We start from the raw sequence: 8,868 nt of genomic DNA, 5'->3' as shown, positions 1-8,868 counted from the left end.
TGTGTGTGTGTGTGTGTGTGTGTGTGTGTGTGTGTAAGCTTCCATTCTTTTGATTTTGTTGGTGTGAGATTATTTATTTCCTATGTTCGTCGGTACAGATACCCTCCTCAGGTTTCAGTTTTCCTTCTAGCACTTTCAGTAGAGATTGATTTGTCAATAGATATTTTTTAAATTTGACTTTATAATAGAGTAACTTATTTCATCCATTTATGGTGATTGAAAGTTTTTCTAGGTATAGAAAAACTGACACAACTAACTTTCCAAAGATCCATTAAGTTTCCACATCCATGGACAATGGAAACAAGCCTGACATTTACATAGGTGATGTAATATTTCAGTCTCACATCAGATGTTATGAAAATCCCATTATCTGTACCTAAAAGATTTTCCACTCAACTCTGAAAGTTGATAAAGGGGTATGACTCATATAATAGAGGTTAAGATCAAAATTCAGCAAGATTTTGAGTTGCTAAAGATTAGGACCACACAGGCTAGGGAACATGAAGCTAGAGATTGAATGAGTGCAGATTTTTGAGAACTAAAATCCTCTCGTTATTGGTAGCACCTAACATGGGTTATGAAACCACTGGAACAATGTTTGTTTCTGTAGAAGGACTCATAATGTTCTATAGTCTAAAACAATGAGCTTGCTACCTCCAGCACCAGATTCTGTACCTGTAACACTAGAGTATTTTAACCCATGCAAAGTATTGGTTCCTATCCTATGCTTTATCAAAATAGATACATACAGAATTAACTAACTGCAAGAGTGACTGAGCTGGTGTTAATGATCTCCAGTAGCTAAGATGGTCCAAAGCATTTATTCTGTTCATGTTAGAGACTGAGGATCTTGGATAATGTGGCAAATCAACAAATGAAACTTGTACCAGATTTTTTCTGTTACTGTTTCTGTACTGTTACTATTTCCACTTGCTTTATTTTAAAAATGAAAAGTGTTCCCAGATCTGAAAATTGGTGAAAATATGCTCTACTGCCTTTGAATGCCTGGGCAATGTGTCATGGAACTTCCTCATGATGTTTTCCTCAAAGCATTCCACTCTCTGATGTTATACATTGTGGTCATTATCTTCCAGTTGCTGGAATGGGCTGTTCTGGATCCTCAGGAAAGCTTCTAAATTATTCTGTGTTTCAATAATTTCGTAGGTACCTATTCTACTCTCCCATTCTGATCAGGAACAACATTCACGTCCTTTTAAAATATATGTATATATATATATATATATATATATATATATATATATATATATATATTAGAAAAAAGATACTGTTGACAGAGGGAAAATCCTTCTACCTAAAACCTGTGCCCAACATGCACACAAAAAAGAATGCCTAATTATGTAAAGTTTACTGCTTAATTTAAAAGCCTTTCTATTGTGCAGGATCTTTTTAATTACTGCTGTGAACTGCTCTCTCCTGTGATCTTTCATGTATACTGCCATCTGTTTTAAAAACATCTTGTGATCTTGAAATAACATTGCATGCAGTCGACAGTCTTTTATGCAGTCTACTGGGACAATGTGAGAGACCCCACACAGTGTGACTGCAAATCTCGCTGCTCTTATAAAAGAAAGAAAACAAAGTCAACTATGAAAACCCAGTGTGTTTTCAAACTTCATTTGTATCACAGTCTCTGAATGAGTGAATTGTAAGAAATAAGACTCCACTAATTAGCAGGATAGCATCAGATAACTTGCAGCCTATTTCTGATTGTGAAATTCTAACTTGTAAAAGTATGTAACACACAAGCATACACATTGACACACAAATATATATATATCAACAGACACACACACAAACACACACAAATACATACAAATGCAAACACAGACACACACATATACACACATACACACACACAAACACATATATACACACATAAACCAAGTATTTTAATATAACCACATAATGAATTTTTGCTGAATAGTAAATTCTAGTGTTGACTTATATTACCTATGCTACCCAATTTCTAAACATATGCTGCAGTGAAAAAAATGACCCTGAATAATTTTATTTATTATATTAGGAATACCCAGGTGTGCTATTAATATATATATACATACACACACCTATATGTGAATATATATATATATATATATATATATATATATATATATACAATATCATACATATATATGGTATTTTACATGAGGAAACCTAGAAATATACTTAACAGAAATGAAACATTTAATTCTATAGAGGTCCATAAAGTCAAGAAAATTGGTCTACTTCACTTTATGTCTTATTAGAGCATAACACTTTTCCTTGTACATACAAGATGCTAAATAAATATTTTCTGATCTTCAGAATTCCATAACTCCATTATTATAATTATTTGAGTGGAAGATGCAAGATAATTCCTATTAAAGCAATGAAGATTGCCAAATACAGGTATTCATGGCAACAATCAACATTTAGCTAGTTAATTAAGTTCTTTGAACAAGGGAAATGTAATGAGCATTGTAAAAATAACTAACAAATGGAAATCATATGTTTAACATATGTTTGAAATAATCAATATGAGTGTTTTTAAACTTTCTCTTTTACTTTTGAAAGCTGGTCTGAATAATGCAATTAAATTAAAATTCGAATATAGTAAAATATTTGTTTACTCTTCACCATACAACCACTACATTTTCTTCAACTAAACTTAGTTACTATGTTATATTTCACAAATCACATATGACACTGCCATTGAATGTTTGAAGTCTTGAAATTCTAGCATATTAATTCTCTACACACATTTGGAGATGGTCTGTATTTAAAGTTAAGAAATCCTTTCTGTATGGCTAATGTCCACAGGCTTCTGCATCAGGTTTAGGTCTCCAACTCAGCACTGGCAGGGCATTCACAACTCCAACTTCTGTCTTTTCTTCTATAATTAAACGGAGAGGTTCAACTGAAAATTCCTTGAACTAATGATTCAACCAAGAAAATTCCAGTCCATGTGCATCAAGTTGTTACACAGCTCATATTTAATCTTTCCGGAGTCATCAGTTGAAGTGTTTTACTAATTCCTCTTTAAATATTTATTTTTTATTTTTAAGTATTTCTATTATTTTTATATTATAATAAAAATTTTATATTATAATATAATTTCCATCCTCCCTTTCCTCTCTGCAAATATGTTCATCCTTGGCTCTTTCTCAAATTCATGGCTTCTAATTTCATTAATTGTTGTTACATACATATAGGCCTATATTTGTGTATGTGAGTGTGTGTATGTGATTTGTGTCACATACATGACACAGAAAAATGGAGGCTAGAAAGAAACAAAAGAGCAATCCCCATAGATTTTATTGTAACATATTCTCACACACAGTTTGTTACTACTAATCTATAGGCTTTCATAGAGACATACATGGTATTATACATTAAAATAGCTCTATATAAGTTTAGTATTATTATCACTTACAAGTACCTATAATAGGTCTCAGAATTAGTTTCATGAGATTAAGGAAAGACTACCTGAATCATACAAGTAGGCCATTCATTCATTGTAAGACTTGTTAGTACAAAAGGTATATTTAAAAAATGCCTACAAAGAATGCAAAGGATTATAATGAATGCTGGTAACAAAACCTATCCACACAGCAAAAGAGAGGCCATAGACACTCACGGATAATGTAGCAAACAGAAAGTACTCATTCCAAATGTTCAAACTACATAGACCCAAATAATCCCCACTATTTCCATGTGAGGATGTTGGCTCACCATTGCCAAAGCATTAGCACTATAGAACATCCAATTTTTTGATGGTTCAGGAATTGTACATCATTGGTTATTTTGTCTTTCTCTTTTTTATGTTTTTTTTTTAACATTCTCTGATGACCATCACTTGTATACAATATCTTTGCATTTCAGCCAGACTAAAGACCATTACTTTACATTTCGCCAGTCATAGTTTATCAAATCGTTCTACATAGCAAAATCAGGGTTCTGAGAGGAAATAGCTCAGTGGACACAGAATAGCTGTGCAGGGTCTATATACAGAGCTACAGGCAGAGCTATCACCACCATCCAAGATGTCTAGTAGAAGCAGCATCAGACACACACAGAAAAAAAAAAGAGTCTTAATGAAGATGGCTTACCAAGACTAAAAACAGATACCTGAAGTCAATATTGCCATGACCAAATCACTGACCTCTGAATACATGGCCATTCTCAGACAACATCACGTGGAGCACAGCATGCCTGCTAGTTCTGTCCTGAGCTCTGCATTGGCCAAGCCCCAAGCTATCAAGAAAGTGTGTCCAGTGACTCGGTCAGACAAATCAATCCCAAGGAAGAGAGTAATATGAATACCTTAGGCAGAGCAGGAAGGTCGTGTGAAGACAATGGGCACAAGAGCTTGAAACCAGAGTCCAGCTGCAGAGTGTTTTGAGTCTTTCCATACCCACTACTTCCTAATCTCTATGAGCTGTTTGCAACCAAATGCAATCATTTTTGCCAAAGTGTAACCAAAGATAAATCAATGTGTGACTTTATATGCCACAATCTAACAGGCTGTTAAACAGCATGATCAAATTAAAGGTCCTGAAAATGGCATAATTAATGGCACTGTCTTGAAAAAAAAATAGTGCTAATGTAGAAGTTCATGAAATGTGTATGAACCGTATAACATATTCATGCCCTATTACCGAGAATTTCAAAGTGTCTCACTGCTCAAGATAATAGGCCTTGATTCAATTCAGTCTGATGTGGCATGAATTTCATGTGCTAATTAGTAAAGCATTTCTTAATGATTAAGGGGAAAAAATCAGATAACATTTGATTGGAAACCCAACTGTCAGAGATAAAACATAGCTACAACTGAGGTTAGAATGAACGCCATTCAATTTGAATTCAGGTGTCTTAATTATGATAATTAATGATTGTATTCACTCTATAAATAAATTCAACCAACATGATAAGCATATGGTAATTAAAGTGCTTTTTTAGAGTGGGAGATTTAAACAAATGGCATCAATAATAATTGTGTCCTGTTTTGTTTTCAGTTTTATATCAAGGTCTGTGTCCTCTAGTCATTTATGAGTTTTATATGCTGTTACTACTTGAATAGCATATATTTTTTAGAGCACCTATGTGTTGACAGGGGATTTCTGGCAAGAAAGTAAGTTATTTCCTATTTGTTGAAGTTGATGATAGTGAAAACTGCTATCAGTGCTGTGGGAGAGTTTTATCTCCTTTAAAGAAAACATGGTGTTGGATTTATCAGACTCCAGTGCCTCAGGTTAATAAAAAAATAAGTAACTGACCCAGTAGATATAGGTTAATGTGGATAGCATTACATAAGGATGACTACATAAAATTTGATAGGTCATTTAAATTCTGAATATTCTGAGTGTAATCTAATAATAGGAAATGAGTTTGAAAGGTTCACATTTTATTACAGGGTTGCTCACACTGACACATATTGATTCCAACTTCATCACCCTGGCCTGGCCTTTGCAGTAACTGCCCCTCTGCCGTTATCTCTCAACTCCATGCCTACTTACATTACCGAATATGCTTTTTCTTACTTGTTAACTAGAAAACTATTATTATATACCCCTATCTACTCAGTAAGCTTGCATTTAATTAGCTGACATTAAAGAACCCCACACAATAAAAAGATGTCAGTATACCTACCTACTCTCCAATCGTCCATCTTTCGTCTATTTGTTCCTTGATTAGGTGAAATTCTGTGGTCCTTAGAGCTTTTATTTTCTCCCATTGTGGAAGCCTCCTCTTTCTCCATTCAGTTTAGCTTCATTCCTCTTAATGACATTCACAACCTTCCAAAATGGCCTCAGAACTTAGCTATTTCCCATCAGAAAGGAATAGCAAATAAATAAATAAATATCCACATATTTTGGTTCCCCAAAGGTTACAGGTAAGCTGTCCTTTGCCCAATGCCTAGAGTATCCTTGAGATAGTTAAACAATGCTGTGAATGAATGGAATGGATCAATCTTCTATGATGACTGACAACTAGAAAGGAGTCTTTAAGGATTATGTTGTTGCCCCGTCTGGGAACACTTACTATATTTAACTGGACATGTGGAGAGAGCATAAGAATCACTTCGCACTGATGTCATGTGACCTTGGACTGTGAACAAACAAACTCTCATCTCCTAACAAGAGGAATTGATAGCTATGTGTGTGTGGGGGGGTGAGTATGGAAAGAGGTGGATTGAAGCAAAAAGACAATGCTGCAAGACCCCAGACAGATTGGCTGGCAGAAGCTTAAGCAAGTGTATCTCATCGTCTTCATGAAAGCTACTTTTAGAGAGAGGACTTTTTGATTGTTACTCTGGGGATTCCAAGAAGAATTGTAAAGAAGTCACAGAATGTAGTGAAGGAAACAGAGTCATTGGAAACGTTGGAGAGTTGTACAGCTGAATAAGCAGACATTTATCAGTTACGGAAAACAGGGGCTAGAGGAGCAGATTTAATTTTTCTTTGTTTCAGACAATTAGTCTGGATTATATTCCAGAGGAAGGGACAAAGAAAGTAAGTAAGAGACAAAATTCAAGGACCCAGTCTGTGGGAAGCACATAGTAGGACATAAATATTTCAGTGGCCATAAAGGTGAACAGTGGCAAATTGCTACCAGTACATTTTACTTTTAATCTCATAATAAATGTTTTTCTTCTTATTAAGATGCTTTCATAAGAATACACATGAGTCTGCTGCTTTAATTACACAGTCCTAAGATGTTACTAAATCCATAATTCCTAAGTAATGATGTTTAGTGAATGCATATTTATTTCAACATTTCTTATATGACTTCGCTGTTGTCCTGTACAAGACTGTAACCGTTTTGTCTTCATTGCTGAAAATCAGTATGCTGTTTCTAGAGATTCACTAAGCACAGAAAAATCACACTTCCAGCTCCCAATACAGAAGTCGACTGCAAGGCAATACCAATTGCTTTCTGTGTACACCGGGGTGCTTCTCATTGATCACAGAGGGGGACGAATATGGAGGGAGTGATTGGAATTCTCTTCTACTAAATAGAACAGCAAAATATGTTTTCATTTGTCTCCTGTTACTTCTGATTTGTTACAATGCAAGTCAACTGCAGCAGCAACAAATTCTAGATATTTTTCACACTGTATGTTCTGTATACTTAATATATATATATATATATGTGTGTGTGTGTGTGTGTGTGTATGTATACATATATATATATATATATAAAAACAATCAATAAATGTATAATATTTATGTTAAAAGTAATCTACAATTCCTCTACTCGTGGAAGTTTCTAAACAATAAAGATACAAAGAAACAAAATTTTTTTATCAAGTATCTGTTTTATCTGGAATATCTGTTTACTGTAACTGTGATCTAATTTTAATACCATAGTGGTTCTACCTGTGAGTCGGTAAAGTTCAGAACCACGTAGCAAAGACACTACCCAGTCAGAAACAAAAGGAAAGGAGCTATCATGTCCAGTTGCCTCATCTTTAAACCTCTTCACACAACACAGCTAAAGGAGGGTGTACAGTCACAGTATCAGTGTTTGAATACAGCAGCCATTCTTGCTAAATGAACTTGCATCTTTCTGTCCTACTAATGGACACATTCACAAGCCACATGCTTTAGCTCGTAAACAAAGAAGTAACACTCTGGTTCCTTTCTTTTCCTAAAAACATAAAGAAATATGAAAACGAGAAAAGCCAAGTCCTAGAACAAAGAGAATCTACATTTTTTTTTCTTTTGTTACTTTGGAAGCAGCTTCTACCTATTGAGGTTCCTCTGCGAAGAGACAAGTGTAAGTTAGGGATCAATAAATTGTGCCTTTCCCCAACTCAGTTCCTTTGCCTTTGCCTAGAGAATTTCCCATGATAGCTAAAGTCTCCCTAAGTCATAATTTTTCCTATCCTCCCACAGACATATATACATATATATATATATATATATATATATATATATATATAAAACAAGTCTTCTTGCTTGAATGTAGTGTTAGGAAGTTTCTCTCTCTCTCTCTCTCTCTCTCTGTCTCTATCTCTCTCTCTCTGTGTGTGTGTGTGTGTCTGTCTCTCTCTGTCTCTGTCTCTCTGTCTCTGTGTGTGTGTGTGTGTGTTTGTGTGCGTGTGCGCGCGAGCACATATATGTGCAAGCATATGCATTTAACTGTACTTCTCTTCTGAATCCTACAGAGATCCTGTTTTAAATTGTCAGTCTATTACAACATCTGTGCCAGGTCCAATGCTCAGAAAGGTCAGCCTTGCTTTGCATATTTCATTTCCTCATCATCAATGATGCTATCTTCCTCTTTCTTAGATTCCATGATGCAATTAAAAGAGTGGACCATTTCTTGCCTGGAAAAAAATGCCTTTAAGAAATGCTCTGGAGTCATCCAGAAAGGAGATGATTGTCTCCACATTCATTTCCTAGAAATTTTTTCTCTATGTGCTTTAGAGGCTTCTAGCAAGGCCAGACGCACAAAACTGAAATAGCCTGGTTGATGGACTAGACTATAACATTTCCCATTTGTGAGACAGAAGATATTCACTTCAATGGGTAAAAATACAATTCAAACATTTTAAAAGTGTGGGGGGTTTTCAGTAAAATCAGTACCAAATGGGGTGTGCAGACATATAGCTGAAATGCTTGAAACATTTTTGTGAAGAGCAGCTTGAATGCCAAGCTTAAGGGAGATCATGTTTTAACTATCCTCTCAGTGAGGCTTGGAATATACACTCACTGCTGTATTCAGACAGACAGCACACATCAGTCTCAGAGAGTGTTTAAAAGAAATTAAAAAGAGACAAACTGAAGCACAAACAGAGCTCATCTCATCTCTTCCTACACATGACTCTATGCAATTCTTGAATAACGATGTTCACAATGGTGA

The sequence above is a fragment of the Mus caroli genome, chromosome 8, assembly GCF_900094665.2.
Source record: "Mus caroli chromosome 8, CAROLI_EIJ_v1.1, whole genome shotgun sequence".
In the NCBI taxonomy this organism is placed as follows: domain Eukaryota; kingdom Metazoa; phylum Chordata; class Mammalia; order Rodentia; family Muridae; genus Mus; species Mus caroli.
This window is presented reverse-complemented; position numbering follows the sequence as displayed.